Genomic DNA, 19,623 nt, shown 5'->3' on the forward strand with positions numbered 1-19,623 from the left:
CCCGGCAGGTCGTTGCTGCAGGAGCTTTGCACTGAGTAGAGGAGGACCTGCCTGTTAAATGTTTGATGGGAGGCGGGGAGAGCCTTAACCGGCTCGAGAACAGAGAAAATCCTCCATAGAGATCTGCGTTCAACAGCTCAGCTGGAGAGATGCTTCAGGTCGGTTCCTTTTTACCGAACCGATTCTTTCCAACTGTCTGAATCAGCGGCTCATTTATTCACGCCGTCAACTTTTCCCTCGTTTTCTAAGCGCCAGGACACTTGGGGATGTCCTCAAACACCTACCCCAGTCCGTTTATTTTGTATATGCAATAATGATTAATTACACATATATTCTGTTTAATTAATGCTTTAATAACAGCTGAGAAATACACAAACACAATAAAATGATAATTAGCTGCACTGCATAATGTTTGAGAGCATAACCTGACTGTAATTTTGGGTGGATTAATCTCACTCACTCAGCAGTGGAAGATAATCATTTCAAAGCAATGATATACAAGAATTATAATCTAATATTTCTTGCTCCTGGGCTCCCCCTACAGTTGTGGAGGGTAATTCAGTTTTGCATCACTGTTGTAAATGCAGTAACACTGGCACGAAGTAAAACTGGTGGTAAAACATGCGAGCCAACACAACTACACAACAATAAACTCAAAATCCCCCCTTTTTTTACCAGCACTACCAGTCTAGCAAGCTTGCTAACATCACCTTGAGATGTCTAGCTAGCAGATAAACCTTTGTCAAAATGCGCTGACATAGCAAAGTTTGATTATAAGCTAACATAGCAAAACACCAAGCAAGCGTAACAAGACGAGACCAGCAAGCAGTCAGAAAGTTTTTACTTTGCAAAACCACCAGCTCGGCATCGGCCTTGCATCCTTTATTCTCTCGTCCAAGATTTAGTCTGATCTAGTCTCTTCCTCTCTTCCTTCGACGACAGCCTCCTCACAGCCTCTGCCTCCTCTGCCATAATGTCCATCCTGGAAATACAGAGCTATGCATCTTCTTATAGCTAGCCGAAGACCCAGAGTTATCAGTGTGTGACGTTTATTGTAAAACGGTACGCAAGTCCTGCAAATCTTCTTCATCGTCACGTGCATATTCCACCAAAGTGACCTTGTGCAGTCGCAGTGTAATGACAGAGATGCCGTTCTTCCAATTACAAGTCAGTGTAGCGTCAACATGGTTTTGAGCATAATGTTCCTCCTAAAGTAGCCTTTAAGTAGTGTTCAGCTGTCCAGTGATTGTGTTGGGGGCAGTTCGAAAAGATGCTGTGGCTGGCTTCATGTGTCTTGGGGGAGCAACAGTATCTTAACCCTTGTGTAATCTTAAGACTCTTTATACTTCCCACATTGTGTAGGTTGGGTTAGGGCTACCTTCATCTTATCTCATAGCTCTGTTGCATAATGTGTGTGTTGGTCACTACAGTGGTGTGTTGGTAAATACCGTGGGTTTATTTCACTGCCTAGTGAACTGCCTTGACTCCCCCCTGTCTGCTCTAGCAGCATTTTACCCCAAATGAAATCTTATAAGACAGCTTATCGAGACACTCCAGTTAGAAAGTGATTGCATCACCAATAACCCTCTGCTGGCGACTGGTGTTTACTCACCTCACCCGCCAGCATCGCTGCAGCCTTCATCAAACATTTATGCTGTGAACATTTTGCTGGCCGTGTTGCTGGATAGCGACATGTGAGCACCATTGTGTTATTCCATGTTATTCTGGTTAATTGTCCAAGAATACTGGATCACGGATTACTGTAATAATTATTTTCATGTTTTCCAGCCAATGGCGTTTGACATCCTGGCTTTCTGAGATGACAAGCTAGTTACCTAGTTAGGTAACATTTGGAACTAGCTATTAATCTATCCATCTCTCTGTCTGTCTGCCTATCACAGTCTAACCGTGCACTGAGTAGGTTTACAACAGAGCTGCTTGTACTCAGCATTGTTGCGTAATATGGTAAAAGAGTACTGCTGTAAAATGTGACATTAGGTTTTCAGCAGCACTCTTGGTCATGGTAATAGGGTAAAACAGTACTGCTGTAGAAGGGGTCATCCCAGTGGTAACTGTGATGCTCATTAGTAATGGCAGTATGGAAATAGAATTGTACTGTGTGTGAATACTGAACTTCACCGGCAGTTTCAACAATCTGGGCTCCAGTAATTCCACTATTGCTGGCTGGAATGCTGACTCCAGGTATTTAGTAGTGCTCAGTAGAGTTGTGGTGCTTCAGTACAAAAGCAGTATTGTGTGGAAATTGACACTCTTCTGGCCGATGTTGGGTCGATCATATTTTAGTTCTACTACGTAAATTATTTAACTTATTTTATTCAGTAACAAAATGTTGTGTGGGGTAATGTTAGAACACACATTTATCGTATTCAAAAATGTCATTTTAGGCTTTTCTACTTTATTCCATCATATATTCCTTTGTCATCTTGACCCACCTCAAACAATGCACTTTGGACTATCGAGACAAAGCATTTACGCAACCCTGCTTTAGAGTTACAGTAATACAGAAGCATTACTTCTAAATGCTGAATTCTGAACTGGACGTTTCATTAAAACTGTGCTCTTATTAGGCTTATAGTGCTACTATTTTTGAATGCTGCACTAACCATCACAAGCATTAGGGTCACATTAAGGCAATAACACTGCAGTAGAAGGCTTCACTCTGGGAAGCTCTTCTGCAGTTTGCCTTCTCTTTTTCCAGCCATATTAATACACAGCAGTGGTCTCTTATATTGAAGGTGAAATCGCAAGTTCTGTCAAGTCAACCCAAGCCACATTTTCAAACAAAGGATACAATAACTAATGATTATTGAATCTGTACATCATAACTGGGAACTGAGTCTATTGTGAATTATGCATTTAGCGTGTAGTATCTATTATTCTGGTCTGTTTTGTGGTTGTTGAAAATAGTGCATGTTGATGATAGGCCTGTTCTGGTGTTTGAGTCACGCTCATTGAGTCCATTGAGTTCTGCCCTCAAGCCTCTGGTTGTTGACAAGAAGAAGACTTCTTGCTTGTTTACATTAAAGAAATTGGGGCCAAAACAACAGCTGTATAACAGCCTATAGACCCCGTTCATCAGGTGAGATACTTCATCAGAAACGTCATCAGGTCTAGGTTTTTAGGATGCAGCTTTGGAGGAAATTCATCCCTGTGAACTCCCTGTATTTTGTCTGTTATACATCGTATTTCAAAAGCGCAAGCTCTGAAAACAGCCCAGGCGTCCCGTGTTCAGTTGTTCTCTGAGCTAGATGTTGGTTGACAGAACCTGAGCAATCCCATTGAACAGCACAGAGGCATGACTCCATTTGCGAATCAGTGACATTTCCTGATATTGCCATGGTTGGAGATATCATGAAAATGCATGAATCTGACCTATGTGCCACTGAAGTTGCAAATGACATTGATATTGCTGCGCAGTGGAGGGTTAAGACAGGAACTGAAGCAGGCCTCTACCTTTACCAAGGATATGCCTCTATTTACAGTATAACGCTGCTCCTGCTGCTCCTGCTGCTCCTGCTGCTCACAAACTGAACAGTGCAGCTTTGACATAAAGTAAAGTGGCCTCTGGAAGAGAAGACTTCATTTCAATTGAACACTTGTAGTTAAATGAATGCTGATGATTTTACTGAATTAACAGGTTTAGCCATGTGTTGCAGTGTGTGAAAGCACACTGTGCTGTTTTCTTAGATCATACGGTGTGAGGCAAGATGGTAGAATGTATCAGTCAGAAAGTCATTAGGTAGTGACACATTGTTTTAGGTTGGGCTCTGTGCTTCAGTGCTCTGGCTATTAAATGTAATAATGACTATGATAGTTAAATGCAGCTTTAATTCCAGCAATAACTGTGAGGAGACAACATTGTTTTTACAGAGTTATCCTCCTGTTATGCTCCCGTTAACAGGTTTAGGGTACCAAAAATAATTGGGCAGATGGTTGCTCAGTTATTTTGTAGCCAGTGGTGTGCTGTTAGTTTGCCAGGTAATGCACAGGAGATCTAAAAAAAAAAGATAAAAAAAGAGTTGGTTCTAAACATTGCATTTGCAATTGGAGTCTGTTGAGAGTCTGTCTCTTAACATGATGGATGATGCGTCATCGGTTTACAGGTTTAAAGACCCGCCTTTAAGTAAAATGGGCCACTTACTGGTTACGCTGCGAGCGAAGGAACCAGTTTTGTTAGTAGCTGTACCTGACCATGCCATAACACTACCGCCACCATGCTTGACAAAATGAGAGCAGTATGGTAAAGGGATAAAACACTTCAAAGCATACTAACTTGTCTATCAGTGTTGTCTTAAGTTGATGATTTTCTTTTTTTTCTTATTATTATATCTGTCCATAACATGCCTTTTTTTATTTCTTTTTATTTCTCTTCCTGTTTTTGAGGTAATGTGACCTTTAGTTCTGAGCAGTTTGGTCTCACCACATTTACAGAGAGAGGAGCCAGGCCTTCTGTACCTAGAAATAACTGCCTGGTGGAATTTCAAAGATGGCCACTGAGTGAACTGACTTGCCTATAAGGACTTCAATCCAGTTAAATTCAGTTGAAGTTAAATACTTAAAAACTGTAAAGACATCTTAACATACCTGACAGAAGGACTAAAGTCATCAAATCAAGTGTGCTCAAGAATGTTTTCCTTATTAAGTATTAAGTAATGAAAAGGCAAGGACAAAAGGACAAAAAGGCAAAGAATTTTTGTGGGGTTGTTAGTTTGAGACTGTGGCATGTCTGATGTAAGTAATTCTGTTTATTTTTAATCTGATAGTTTGTTGCTTATTGAGTGTGAACGTATTACATTTGTGAGACATTTAAGCAAATTACCTTAAATACCATAATTACTTTGAGCTTTGCTAACTTATGTGGGTTTACAGTGTGTAAAAAATCAGCTGTTTGCTACATTGTTAATACTGGTGGGAGTAACGTTCCCTAAACAATCTCATCTTCAGTTAAGGTGATGGTAAATATGAGGTCAGGTCCATAACAATTTGGATATCATCAAAGTTGTTATTATTCAAACCAATAAGAGCTCAAAGTGCAGACTGTAATTTGAGCATATTTTATCCAAATCAGGTGTACAGGAATACCTCCATTTGTAGTGGCTCAAAAGTAGTTTTAACAAACTAACAATCACAAATTAATTGGCATTTTTAAGACTGGCAAATCCTTTGCAGTCACTGACTGCCTTAAGCCTGCTACCCATAGACATCACCAGATGGTGAGTTTTTTTCCCTGCCAGGCCTTTTACTGCAGCTGTCTTCAGTTCCTGCAGTTCCTGCTTGTTCCTGGGTCGTTTTACCTTTAGTTTGGCCTTTAATAAGTGAAATGCCGCTCACTTACGTTGAGGTTGAGTGATTGACGTGGCTTTTGCAGAGCATTCCATTTATTTGCCTTAGTCTTATGCAGTGTAGTTCTGGTCATTGCAGACCTGCACTTCTAAGCATTGTTCAGTGAATGTTGAATGTAGGTTGACAATCCTATTATCCATAAATACAAGGAAACCAGTTTTGTTGGTAGCCGTACCTGACCACACCATAACACTACCCTCACCATGCTTGACAAAATAAGAAGAGTACAGAAAAGGGAAATCACTCACGATCCATTGTGAGTGTCTTGTCTATTATTGCTGTCTTTATTTCTCCCATCTGTCCATAAGGTGGTCAAGATAGTGGGGGTGGGGTGGGCAAACTCTGATCTGGTCTTCCTGTTTTTAAAGGCTTATCATGTTAAGAGTTATTAGCAACACATTCATGCCAAAACTGAAATGAATGCTAGATTGAATGCTGCTTATTTTATCATATAATAAAAATAAATCACACACTTGAGCCTTGTGACAGCCAAGCACCCAGTTTCCTAATATCTTTTGAGCTCTTAAAAATGGAAGGCTGTCTATGAAAATGGTTGTAATTTCTACACTGGTTACCTTATTTGGATATAAATATCCTCACATTTAAAGCTGGAAGTCTGCACTTTGAGCTCATACATTTATTTCATTTTCATGTTACATATTTTATATCTAAATAGTTCAGATCCAACCAGATCTAGTCTCAAAACCTGCTAGATGCTTTGTCACCTTGACTACATTACAGGGCTAACAGAGCATGACCAGAGAAGACATCTAGCATCTGTCTGTATACCATCCCTGTAATACATTTGCTCATTCGTAAACACAGAATGTATGAAATGAAGTGTATTTGCCCTTTTCCCTCTTTTGCCTGTGTCTATGGCCACTCAAAACACATTGGTTCCACTTGGATCAACCTGGTGATAAGATTTTCTGTAATTCTTTCAAACTGATTTTGCCACACAGGAAATTCATCAACACATGATGTATATTCATCCTCTTAGTTGATTAAACAGAAGATCTTGAGTTGCTTGAGAAGGATTTCAAAGCACATTATCAAGTATTTTACACTCTTAAAATAAAGATGCTGCAGAGAGTGATGCCATTGAAGAACCAACTTTGGTTCCATAAAGAATAACATTCATAAACAATGTTTAGAAAAGGTGATGGTCCATAACTATTTGGACATCAAAGTGAATCTTTTATATGAAATGTAATAAAAAAATGTGAGCTCAAAGTGCTGAAAAGATATTTGATCAACTATGACTGTGCAGAATCTTTTAATGGTTTTAAGGACCTTGATTTGATAGAAAGGTTCCTTACCAATGTAAAGGTTCTTCACACTCACATTTCCAGTACAAACATGGCTCTTTATGGAACCAGAATAATTGTTCTATGGCCTCGCTTAAAGAACCCTCAGAGGTACCTTTATTTTTAAGAGTGTCGTAAGAGCTGTGCATGTGACTCAGAGATAAAGAACAGTGATAGAGGTTGCTGCAGCAGTAAGGGAACACTGGTGTGCTAATCAATGCAATGGTAACTTTATAAATAGGGTGTATTTGCTGTGCTGCATATTTCTGAATGGTGTAGTGTGATTACTGCTGAGTTTATGAATTTGACACCTCTATGTGTTCAGGACAGCACATTGTGTATTAAATGTAGCACATATTTTTGGCTTATTTTTGGATTGTGATTCCAATATGGTTTACCTAGTACAAATGTAGATGCCATTAGGTATCTTAAAGCAGGGATTTGACTCTGTAACCTCATTGTTTTAAATCCAGTGAGGTTACAGAGTCAAAGCAATAGGAATTCTGCTGTTGTCCAATTACTTATGGTCTGCACTGTTTTTATGTGTATGTGATCAGCATGGCTTGAGATGGCAGGTTTTGTGGTGAAGCAGCTCTAGGGCTGTTGCTTTGTGTGTGTGTGTGTGTGTGTGTGTGTGTGTAAAGTATGAAGCTAGAGATATTGCACCGCCTGGAGGCATTTGGCTTTGGCTCTCGTCTGGAGTGATGCTGATTGATGTGTTGCCCATGATGTAATCACAAACCTTTACTCAGCTGTGCCAAGGAAGCACACATCAGGGATTCTGAAAATAAGCAACTGCAAACACATCTGCAGGAGCCTAAAATACTATAGACCACAATCTCAGTCAAATACGTACGAGGCTTCTCTTGTGCTGAACTCCAATACAAACTGCAGTATTTACCATATCAGTATTTATTCTCAGGCAGGGATGGGTTACTGACCGGGCCAATGGGGCTAGTGCTTCTAAATTTAAGGAGGCCAAAAGGCCCAAGATAGCCATAAGACCCAGGACAGTTGACTGCAGATGTAAATATTATATTAACATAATGGCCTTTGAATCAATGAAAATCAATCAGTGAACCCAATGAACAAATGTTATCTGTCCTCGGGTCCCTCAGCCTGTACACTGCTGCTGTTTGAATTCCAAAAGTTTGATAATATTGCTGCTGCCATGCCAATGATGCAGGTTAGGCCAAAAATAGACCATAAATAACTGGACAGCGTGTGATGATATTGTGATTGTTTTCCTGTTAATGTGTGTAGGACTATTTAGGTCCCGTGCTGTCTGGCACAGAGAGGTTAGCAGGATATCTTTTAAGTCCTGTAAGTTGTGAGACAGGGCCTCCATGGATCACATCAATGGACCTTAGGTGTCCATGAGTCTTATGTATATAACCTTGTTGTCGGTTCACTGGTCGTCCTATCTTGTAGCACTTGTGGTAGGTGTCGCTCACTGCATACTGGGAACAGCCCATAAGATCTGTCTGATGTTTTGAAGATGGTCTGGTCCAGTCATCGGCTCAGATTCTTATGATATCCCATTTGACCTTCTTTTAACACATCACCTTCAAGAACTGACTGTTCCATTGCCTAATTGACTGATGCCACTGTAGATGAAGATAATCAGTGTTTTTCACTTCACCTGAACAGTGATCAGTCTGATCAGTGTATATTTCAAAGAAAATTAAAGGAATTGTTGAAATATAATTTAAAAATGCATTTTTAAGTTTTCCTTTTTTTTTTTTTTACTTTATATTCTTTTTTATCTTTTGTTTGTTGATTTATTTAGGCATATTATTGTTACTATATAATATTTTCAGATTTTTTTCTATAGCTCCCAATTCTGGTTTTATTTAAACTATTATAATTTATTTTGTTATGAATTTCCTTTTGTTTTATAGGTTTTCCACTCTCTTCTATAAAATATGAATCTTTTCTATTCAATATTTTATTAAATTGTTCATTTACCTCCATTGATTTTAGTTGGTAAAATATTTATTTTGTTCTTTCAAACCCTGTAAATATGTGGCTACTCTGAAAATAAGGGTAATCCCCAATGTATTATGGAAGGCCTCCAAAGACACCTGTGCCCAGAGTCCTTGGGAGACCATGATCGGTGCCTGCTTTATGGATAGACAGTTTGTGTATGGTGGGATACATTGATCTGCCTGCTGGGCAACCAGTACATCATACGGAATTTAAACCACATTTACTTCATTATGTATGGCTGAAATGTATATGCACACAGTATTACAGTATATAGCTCATGTGTATGGCTTCAGACGTTTGCAGGTGTTCAAAACAAAACACTTTTTGGACACTTTAGAGTTTTGTGTGAACTTGTGCTACTACCTCTACTATCATATCTCTGGGTTTTATTTATTGTTTGTGCACTGAATAATTGTGTGTGTGAGAAAGGATGGTATGGTGGTTGTGTCTTGCATTACAAGAGTGTAGGAATATTGTACAGACTGTACAGAACAGCAGCTCTCTGCCAAGCTCCAAGGATTTAGAGCCTCTAAGCATCTAAGCTTTGAATCCTAACTCTCTCATTTTGCCATTGCTCGGCAGCCTACTGTAGTCTCCTTCCTAATGTAGTTTCTAATGTGCGAAGCTCTTTATTCGGCAGCTCGATATAGCCTTATTTACACAATCATGTGCTCTGTAAGTGTACCTTTAGGGACATTCAGCATATCAGCATTTCAGCATACAGGCTACACTACACAGTAATGTACAAAAATAAGAACACCCTATATAGGGTATTTTTATCTTTTTAAATAATCTCGACATTTGAACTTCATTTGAGCTTCATTTGAACAAAATAGAGAGATTGAGGGTATATACGGAATGCATACTGAAGAAGTATTCTTTAAAAAGCCTTCTGTAAAATGTAATTAATAGAAATGCAGCTTTCTTGAAAGAACAAAAGTTAAAACATCTGCACATTTATTAATACTCAAAATGTATTAATACATTAAAATCCGGTGCAGCACCTCAGCTGCAGGTCATTAGAACATGGTTAGAGAGGATTGTGGAGGAGCCTGTCTTATTTAAACCTTAGACTTTGCCCTTGATTGTTGAAGTGAGGGTATTACCATACTGAATCCAGGGAGCTCTCTGAGGATTTCAGAAAGAAGATTGTAGAAGCAGAGTCCGGAAATATATTTAAAAAGATCTCAGAACCATTAGGAATCAGCCGTTCCACTGTCTGCAAAATAAATAATAAGTGGAGAACCATTAAAACATCTGTCCAGTCAGGCTGTCATAGCAAGTTCAGCCCAAGAGCAGACCACAAGATTTATAAAGAATCCCCCAATAATCTTAAAATGTAATAACAGAATCTACAGGTAGCTCTTGCCACAGTTGTAAGTGCAGCATCCACCATCAGCAAGCGACTACACGAGTTTGATAGGAGTGTGCAAGGAGGAAACCCTTGCTGTCAGAAAAACATCCGGCCAAGACTAAGGTGTGCCAGAAAACACCTTGACAAAGACTTTATCGCTGTATTACTAGCACCATGCACCTGTACCCTCACATTTGTTAAGTCCTGCTATATGGACAAAAGTATAGGGACACCTACTCATTCATTGTTTATTACAAAATCAAGGTTATTAAAAGTTCATCCTGCTTTTGTCTGAGTTACTATCTCTACAGTCCAGGGAAGGCAAATGTTTTGGGAGGCGGGACCACACCATGGCATAAGGCATGCATTTGCACATCTGTGTCAACAATGGTTGCAACTTAAAGTAGCTGAATGCATTTATTAGAAGGCATGTCCACAAACATTTGGATATAAAGTGTGTGTGTTGGGTATGTATACCATTCATACTGAATGCATGTTTACATGTTCAGCACCAACAGACTTCACCAAACCATAATAGACATGTGAAACCTGGACTTGTGAAAGGGCAGACCGTGGCGTTTCGCTAGTGGACCTTGTGAAAGAAAGCCACTGTGTATTTGAAAGCAGAGCAGCTGATGCTGTGACTGTTGGTGTAGTTTATGGCAGCCTGTGGAGCTGCGTCAGGACTGTTTCTTGCTGTAGGGTGTAGGCCCCGCCAGTAGCTATACTCTCTTTACACTATACGCTCTTAATAGAAACAATAAGTTCAGTTTATCGAGCAGCATTCACAAACCCAATGACACTCTGCGTTAGGAATTAGTGAAAAGTGGAGAAAGAAACTTATACCACAGTGAGCATCGAGAGAATCATGTGCAGTAAAGAGGAAGGTTTCTTGCAAGCTGCAAGAGTTTTAAAGGTTGAAAGAATACAGCAGACGAAAAGACTGGCAGAGTTCCAGAGTTTGGGAGCTGTAGCACAATTTAGTGTTTTGTAAGTTGTCTTAAAAAAGTTTGTTTTTGTGAGTTTAAAACCATGTCTTAGTGCGATCATAAAGTCATTAAGCAGATTCCCAGTCAAAATGGCTTTGCTAAAGCTGTCCTCTGCTCAGGATTTGGCTGGGACTGGTCGAGTCTGTTCAGATCAGGCACTAGACTACACTTCTGGAAGGCCTGCTTGTCTAGGAGATATGTGCTCGTCTACCCCCTCGTGATGGGTATTATGGCATTCTTTTGTGTGGGCTGGAAATCATAGGCTGTACGAGAGAAGCATATCAATCCAGAGATTTAGACGTCCCAAGGCGTGCGCTTGTGAGCAGCTGGGTGCTTCATGAGGCAAAGTTGCTTTATGTCCGCAATCTGCTGCGGGCAAAGTGGTCCGTCTCTTTTGGCAAGGAGCAAACCACTAACTGGCCTGGGTCTGCAGACTACACAGACAGTGGTCTTTTTCTGCTTGACATATTTTTGATTGAGAATTACAAAGGGTTGAAATGATTACTTGGCAAATGTAAACATTTTCCCCTCATTCCAAATAAAGGCAAAGACCACCATCATCACCATTTGTATTGGAAACAGACAGAATTCCACTTCTGTTTTTAACCCATCTGTACAGTGAACACACACAAACTATTGAGCAAACACACATAGTGGACAGTGCCTGGAGCAGCTACCAGGGAGCAAGGAGGGTTAAGGGCCTTGGACCCAGATATCGAACCGTAACCCTGTCATTAGTAACCCAGTGTTCTGTACTGCCCCCATATAAAGCAAAGCTACACTATATTTCCAAATGGTTTTGAACACCCCTTCTAATAAATGTATTTCGCTACTTTAAGTTGCACCCATTGCTGACAGATGCACACACAAATGTGCACACACACACACACACACAGCTTGTCTAGTCCCTGTAACAAAGGGCTGTTAATAGAATAGGACTCACCGAAGCAGGCAAACATAAACATATTGGCACCATGCCTAATGCCAGGTGTGGGCTAGAGGAGTATTAAGCCCCCCAGCATTAAAGCACTGCTTTAACATCTTGTAGAAATCCTCCCCTGGACAGTAGAGACAGTTACACCAACAAAAGCAGGATAAACTATTTTAGTACCCTTGCTTTCAGAATAATAATATATTTGAGCAGGTGTCTCAATACTTTTGTCCATGTATTAATGGATGCTTAGAAATTAATATTCTGAATGACATCGTCATCATTGGTACGGATCGTCTTTCAGCAAGATCAGTTTATATCTGATGCTGATCGAGGGCAGGGCTGGATGCCACATTACCACCTTTCCAGGCAGTCTTGGTAATGCATCGTCATGCAGGGCTTCTGTAATGTTGCATGCATTGTCTCAAGATGAAAGGCACTTTGCTTTTTGGAATCAAGCACATTTAAAACATTGTTAAACTCTGAGCACTCACTGCCCTGAATTCCTGTGCAGAACTGCACTGTGTTTCCCCGAAGTGGGGGTAGGAATCCCACATCTTCCACAACTGAACAGGGCTGCTAATCTAACAGCGCTAACCATCACTTTGAACATGATTCCTTTAGCCTTACTTTGGTCTGCACTGTTATTTTTTTGTGTAGATAGTTATTTGGGCTGAAAAACATCTGATAACTATACAGAGCCGATCTCCAAGCATCATAACCTTGCCTCACACCACACTGATTTGTTTAGAAGTAAATTATTATTTATTATTAAAATTCTTTTTTTTAATTTATATATAATTATTTCTTTAATAATATTAAATATTACTACTACTACTATTACTACTAAATAATAATAATAATAATAATAATGGTTAAAAAAAGGGGGCAGTCATGGCCTAAAGGTTAGAGTAACTGGCTTTGGACTGGAAGGTCGCTGTTCAGTCCCCTGGACCAGCAGGAAGTGGGGGCAGGGGGAGGGAAAGAGCAGGACGTTCTTCCCCTCAGCATTCATGGCTGAGGTGCCCTTGAGCAAGGCATCTAATTGCTCCCTGGGTGTGTGTGCTTACTGCTCAAGGTGTGTGTACTCTCTGCTCGTAGTCATATGTGTGTGTGTATGTTTTTGTTCACTGCCACAGATGAATTGAATGCAGAAATTGCAGGCTGCTGTTCAATGGCAGCAGATGTATACCACCAAACATGCCTTTGCTAATTAAAGCAACGCTATGTAGCATTTTTACCTTCAAATAGCAGCTTCAGCTGCTAACTGTAACTTTGGTGAGGCGGGGCATGGCACTGCTTGCAAAAACCCAAGTCATATTAGTGTACAATTATCACTTTCACTTTTAAACAAATCTGTATCTCTCAGCTTGTCCAACAATGTGCAAATGTGTAAAGCTTGTCCTTTATTGGTGGCTGAAAGTTCGAATTACGCTTCATGACTGTGGGGGGGGGGGGGGGGGGAGCAAGAAGTACCAATTCTTGCATAATGTTGCTTTAATTATATGTGGACTAAAGAGAAAGACATTTGTGGAAATCTGGCCTGCATGCTGTTAGCCAACACAGATGTCTGTTAGTTAAAGTAACAGAACTGGGCAGTTGGTGGTCTCCTCCAAGCGTGTTGAGCTATGCAGCGACTGTATATGATAGCTGTAGTTGAAAAGATTTCACATGCAGTGAACAGAGGAGAAAATTGGCAAAAAAAAAAGAAAAAAAAGAAATAAAAACCATGTTTTGCAGAGTTATTGCTTTAAGCATGTTCTACAACGCTCCTGCATCATCTTTTTCATTTTTCTGTAGCAGAAATGGGAAAGGGAGGGGGTCCCACACGCACACACAGTCTTTTCCCAGACTTCCCTAAATGTAGTAGAAAATATCCTTACTTCTCAACCTTAGACACCCTGGCACATGCCCTGCTGGGAGCAGGAGGAGGTGCGTTACAGCTTTCTTTAAGGCTTTAGAACAAAAGCAGGCAGTATTCACATTGTGTAGCAGGCGGGAGTGCACCGGTGTCATGGAGTCTGCTCTGTTCTGCTTTTAAGTAAAAATCGCTGTTAGCTGTGAATCAGCACCTCTCCCCGTATTTGTGCTCTGAAAGGCTGTATAATTAGCTCTGAGGATTAAGATTTGATGAGATAGTAACAATGGCATGTTGGAACGGCACTAACGAGAGATTAATCCTGCGTTTTGGCACTAATCTGTTCGTACGCCCGCCTGTCCGACCGCGCGCACAGCAAGGTCGAACAAGCGGACACACTGAATCTTGCCGGCTAAAAATAGGGTGCTTATTAAACCACACAGACACACACACACACAAAGACATGCGCACACACACAATTTCACAAAATCTACATGCAGAGTCACTCGCCTAGTCACTCGATGACAAACCCAAGAGACAGTGGGATTTGGGGTGGGTTTGTTTTCTGCAGCCGTACGAGGTAATCCAGTCCACATGAATCCAACAGTATATCCAATTAAAGAGGAAGGTCAGTGCCGCAGCAGTCCTACAGCCAGAATTCATTTAAAGATATGTGAGCAGCAGAGACTGTGCATACATTATCATCATCATCAGATTCTAGTGCAATTAACTGTCCTATAAACAATAAGAATAAAATACACAGAACTTTCTATTTTGAAAGATAACCACGTTACAGACCAATTATACACATTCAGAGCTCAGCCGCTCAAAACGCTGTTTTCATGTGCGTCAGTACGGGGATGTTAGATTATATTAAATTACACTTCATTAAATGATGGAATGTGTTACTGCATCTAAATTAACTCAATAATACCATGTTATGGTGAAGAGGCACTTTTATTTGGAGTGCTGTTCACTTTCCACTTACATCACTCACTGGGTTCTGCTTTTTGCAAGCACACAGTCAAATACAGTCAGATATATGTACATGTGCGTGTGTATATAAGTCTCTGACTCTAGTGCAGCACACTTAATTTGAAATGAAACCTGACTATGAGGTTAAAATGCTAAATCTTGGAGGGTATTTACATGTAAATTGGGTGGGTTGTGTACTATAAATTAAAAATGGTGGTTTGAATTTGCATGCTTGAAATGCCGCAAGCATATGACAATATTTGTTGTGAAAAACAACAATGTGCCTTTCTGAACATATCTTGAGGACTGTTAGCACTTAAAGCAACAGTATGAAGCAATTTCTTTCTTAAAAGAAAAAGAAAAAAGAAAAAGTTGTTGTGATGCACCACTGGGCCAGAACGCCGCTACTGCACTATGTATTATTTATATACTATATAGCTTATCAACAAATGCTTGTGTACAGTGGGGGTGGAACGACTAATTGATTTAGTCGACTAAAATTCACAAGCACGTTATGCTGCTCACACTGACTAGGAATGGTTCACTGGATATTTATTGCACACTGCATAATTTGCACACTACCCCTAATTTATTTATTATTCTCTGTCTGTATTGTGTTGTATTGTCTCTCTGCACTTGTACTGTGTTGCACTTGTGTTCTGTATGCACTGTGTCTATGTTGCACCATGGTCCTGGAGGAACGTTGTTTTATTTCATTGTGTACTCTGTATGTAGAATAAAAATCCACTTGACTTGACTTGACTTCAGGGTGCATGTGAACTGCAGATTAATTGCCAAAGTTTAATCAGTGTGGATACAGTTTAATTGCTGCTGTTACATTTTACAGTAATAATTTCCTCAATCTGGACGCAGAGCTGCAGTGAAAATATACAGACTGAGTAGCTGTCTGTCACATGAACAGAGCATGTGGATAAAACCAGTATGGTTTGTAAACATTTTGTCATGAAAGCCATGAGGCAAAACCTTGAGATGGGCCACACACTCTGACATCACTCTGGTGTGTGAGTAGAGAGCAGAGTTCTATTAGTGTGAGGCGTGGAAGGCTAATATGGAGTTAAGTGTCAATAGCAGAAACCTTTAAGTAAGTCAACCTCAGAACAATGGACTCCAGTATCACATTTTAATGTGCAACAGAATGAAAGGAAAAAAAAGACCTGAGTGTAACAATCGCTCCATGCAACTGCTACATCACAAACAGACCTATATATATATATATATATATATATATATATATATATATATATATATATAGTGCAGAGAGGTTGTTTTAATTAGGGTGCACGTATGTTTGTATTCAGTGGATCATCTAGAAACTACAACCTTTTTATGCATTAGATGCATTCTAATCGCTTGAGTATTTCAAGAGTGAACATGGAGTGGGCTATAAAGTTTATATAAAGGGTGTGTGTGTGTGTATTTAAGGTATTTATCTATTTTCCAGAGCAACTCCAAACCATTGGAGGTAAAAATGTTCAGCAGGAAGGGAACTTGTGTCTTGTTTGATAACGACGTTGCATCATGGAACTAACTGCTGTTCCTCTAACCCACATCCCGTGTTCACTGTGTATAGATAGAGTATAGTTTATGGACTCTGTGGAATAGAATGCAGCTAATCAACCAAACCTATAGCCAAAGTACTAGGTGTGTCAATATCAGTTCTTAGGTACACTGTAGACTGTGCAGGACACAGTGTGATGTTCAGATTAAATAAAGCTAAAACTCTACCACAGTGACCAGTATAAATATGAAGTAAAAAAACAGTGACATGTAATGGGAATGGACATGTATTACTACAAGTGGAACAAGGTTACATTGCTTTATGACCTGAAACGTCCAAATTGCAGAACTGCAGAGCTGTATTGGGTTAGAAAAGTGGAATTCTTTACTGGCAATTGACCTCAATCTCAGTCAGCATGCTTTTCTCTTACCGTTTACAAGAATGAATGCAAAAATCCCTCCAAACAAGCAGGAAATAAACAAGGCTATATAACAGGCCTGGCAGAGGGAAGATAATGTCCCATGTCTAGGGATGTTTACGGGTTGGGACTTTGGGCTTAAAACAAAACAAAAAAAAACCCCAATAAACTAGAGACTGTAGGAACTGGGGACAGTTTTAACTTTAGGTCAGATGTTTGTTTATTCGTCCAATTAGTTTTGCCCCCCTTTTGTCTTTTGACAAGAACGGTGTCAAAGTAACACATTTTATTAAGAAAATACAAAAAAAATCGATATTGATACACTTGAGTATCGCAATATTAGGTTTTATAGTACAGTATCAATTCTCAAACACACAGTGCAGATTTTTTATTAAATGTTTGGGTTAAAAAAGATTGGTGGAAGACTGTGTTTAAACGCTGGGTGCTAGATAGCAGTGTTGTACTCTGTCCTCAGATCTTCAGGTGTTTTTTTAATTATTATTGTTGTTATTATTATTTTTTTATATAGCATGCAGAGCTTAAACTAGCACATGGAGGTCAAGCATGCAAGTGAGTGGCTAGTATGATCAGCAAACTTACTGACACGAGTGTTGTTGTGTGTTAGAGATTCATTGTGTGCTGGGGGAAGCAGGTTAGATGAACTAGAGGAATTAAGGGTGATAAAGCCTGTGGGGAAAAAAGAGGTATGCCATACAATAGTTGTGGGGGACTCACAACAGGCAAAATGTATTAATCCGCAGAAAGTGAATTTGTAAGCTTGCAAACTTCATTAGTGGAATCGAGTAGGTAACTAACTCAGATTGGTTCTTTGGCTGTTCTGACGTCAGATGGGACAAATTTTAGTCCTGCCCAATTTAAATCCTACAGAGAAAAAAAATTCTAAACATAATTCTGTTTTCTCTGCCAGTTTACGGTGAATTCATCACAACACCTATCGATGATATTTTTATAGAGATAGAGAATCAAAAAAATAAGTAGACAAAGATGTAAGGTACTGGAGTTGCTCATATAACCAGGATAGAACAGAAAACAGGGGAAGGATCTAGAATCACTTCCTTACAACATTAAGGTTTATTTACTATGAACTTATTATTTCACTATGTCCCCATTTGCCACTGATAAAGTCTCTCTCTTACACACACACACTATGCCTGGTGTGTATACGGCTCTTTCTCCTGCACAATAACACAGCGCTGCCCGGAGAGAGAAAAAAGCACATTTGGAAGATGTAGTGCAGCACTGACAGAAAATCAAACAAGAGAGAGAGAGAGAGAGAGAGAGAGAGTGTGAGAGAAAAAGAGACTGGGGGTGTCTGGGTGTGGGTGGGTGTAACGTTAGTTTTATAGCTCTTTTGTCTGTTTGGACTGTAAATCGTATTGGATCCCTGACTTTTGGTGTGAGCATTGAGGAGAGTCTGCGTAGGTGTGTGTGTGTCTTGCACTGCTGATCTGCCCCTCCTTCTTTCTTGCTTCTCATAACTCACATTATAAATGAACCTCCATCAGCTTTTGCAGCTGAGCAGGAAATGGAGGGCCAGAAGAAGGAGCAGCACGCATGACAGCGTTCAGCCATTTACAATCAGTGTGTGATTCTGCAAGGACACACTCTCCTCCTTATACACATATATTTATATACACACACACACTCAGAGGTGTGTTCTCGGCAGTCAGCTTGCAGGATGAGGTCAGAGGAGTGAGATGAGGTTGGAGTGTGAGAGCAGCTGGAGCTGTGTTGGTCGTGTACGGTTTTGTTTTAGGGCTACACAGTGTATTGACTGGAAAATGTTATGTGACATTGGCCCTTTCAGTATTGACATTGTTAAACGCTGCATTATGCAAATGCCCTCTGATGAAATCTATATATTTTATTGTACTGTATAGGGTGAGCCTGGATGAGCATGAGGCAAGTTTCTTCATCACAGCGGTTTGGTTTAATGTATTTAATGTATTTAATGTATTTACAGCTGCTGTAATTTGCTTTAAAAATGTAAAAATTGTCAAATGTTTTACCAAGTTTTTCCAATAGAATAGGACTCTCTGGAGCAGATACGCATGTACCTATTGACATCATTCCAATAGAAAACCTTCCCTAGACGGTAGAGATAGTTACTCCAACAAAAGCAGGATAAACCCCTTTTAATACCCTTGATTTTGTAAGAAACAACGAATGAGCAGTTGTCCCAATACTTGTGTCCATATGGTGAAGCTTTGAGATACCAGTTACGTATTCCTTTGACTGGCTTCGTGTCTCTGCCTGCATCCTTTCAGATTCTTTCGTACTCGATGGCAATGGTCAAAACTCGATCTGTACCAATAGCCCTTCAAGCTTCAAATACGGCTCTGTTTAACCCACAATTCTTCGAGAAGACAAGCATCCAGACCAGGAGTTCTTAAATCAGCACTTATGTTGTGCTTATTAAGGCTTACGACTGTGCTCATGTCTTACTTGATTTGTTGGGCCTTCAGGAAAAGTGTTGTGTATGTTGAGTTCTGTGTATCAAGGTACCCATACTGTCTTATATATTTAACAACATCTAAGCCTGAGGTATCTTTTGGATTGTAGCCTATAGAAACTAGCAAATAAATTTGCTGAGTATGCAAGTTTTGCTCTGGATTAGAGCGGCTGCTAAATGCCTTAAATGCATATTTGCTGTTAATATATTTGTAGCTGTCTAGTATTGGGAATGTACTGGGAATATACAGGATAATAGTTATCTTACAGTATATTTTGGTATATTTACAGTGCTTTATTAGTCACCAAGATACCAGTTAAGGTTGTACACTTATTGCGATTGCTCAGTGTATCCAGACAGATAGACAGATTTGTGTTGGACACAAATGGAATTTAGCCTCCGCCTTTAACCCATCTGTGCTCTGAACACAGACTAGTGAGCAAACA

At 39.8% G+C, this 19,623-nt stretch overlaps 1 protein-coding gene across 2 annotated transcripts in view; it reads left to right on the top strand.

Annotated features, from left to right (window-relative positions):
* The window catches only part of LOC140560961 (inactive dipeptidyl peptidase 10-like), a 109,685-nt gene that overhangs the window by 43,553 nt on the left and 46,509 nt on the right, over positions 1-19,623 (top strand). The window lies entirely within an intron of this gene.

The sequence above is a fragment of the Salminus brasiliensis genome, chromosome 8 (assembly GCF_030463535.1).
Source record: "Salminus brasiliensis chromosome 8, fSalBra1.hap2, whole genome shotgun sequence".
NCBI lineage: Eukaryota > Metazoa > Chordata > Actinopteri > Characiformes > Bryconidae > Salminus > Salminus brasiliensis.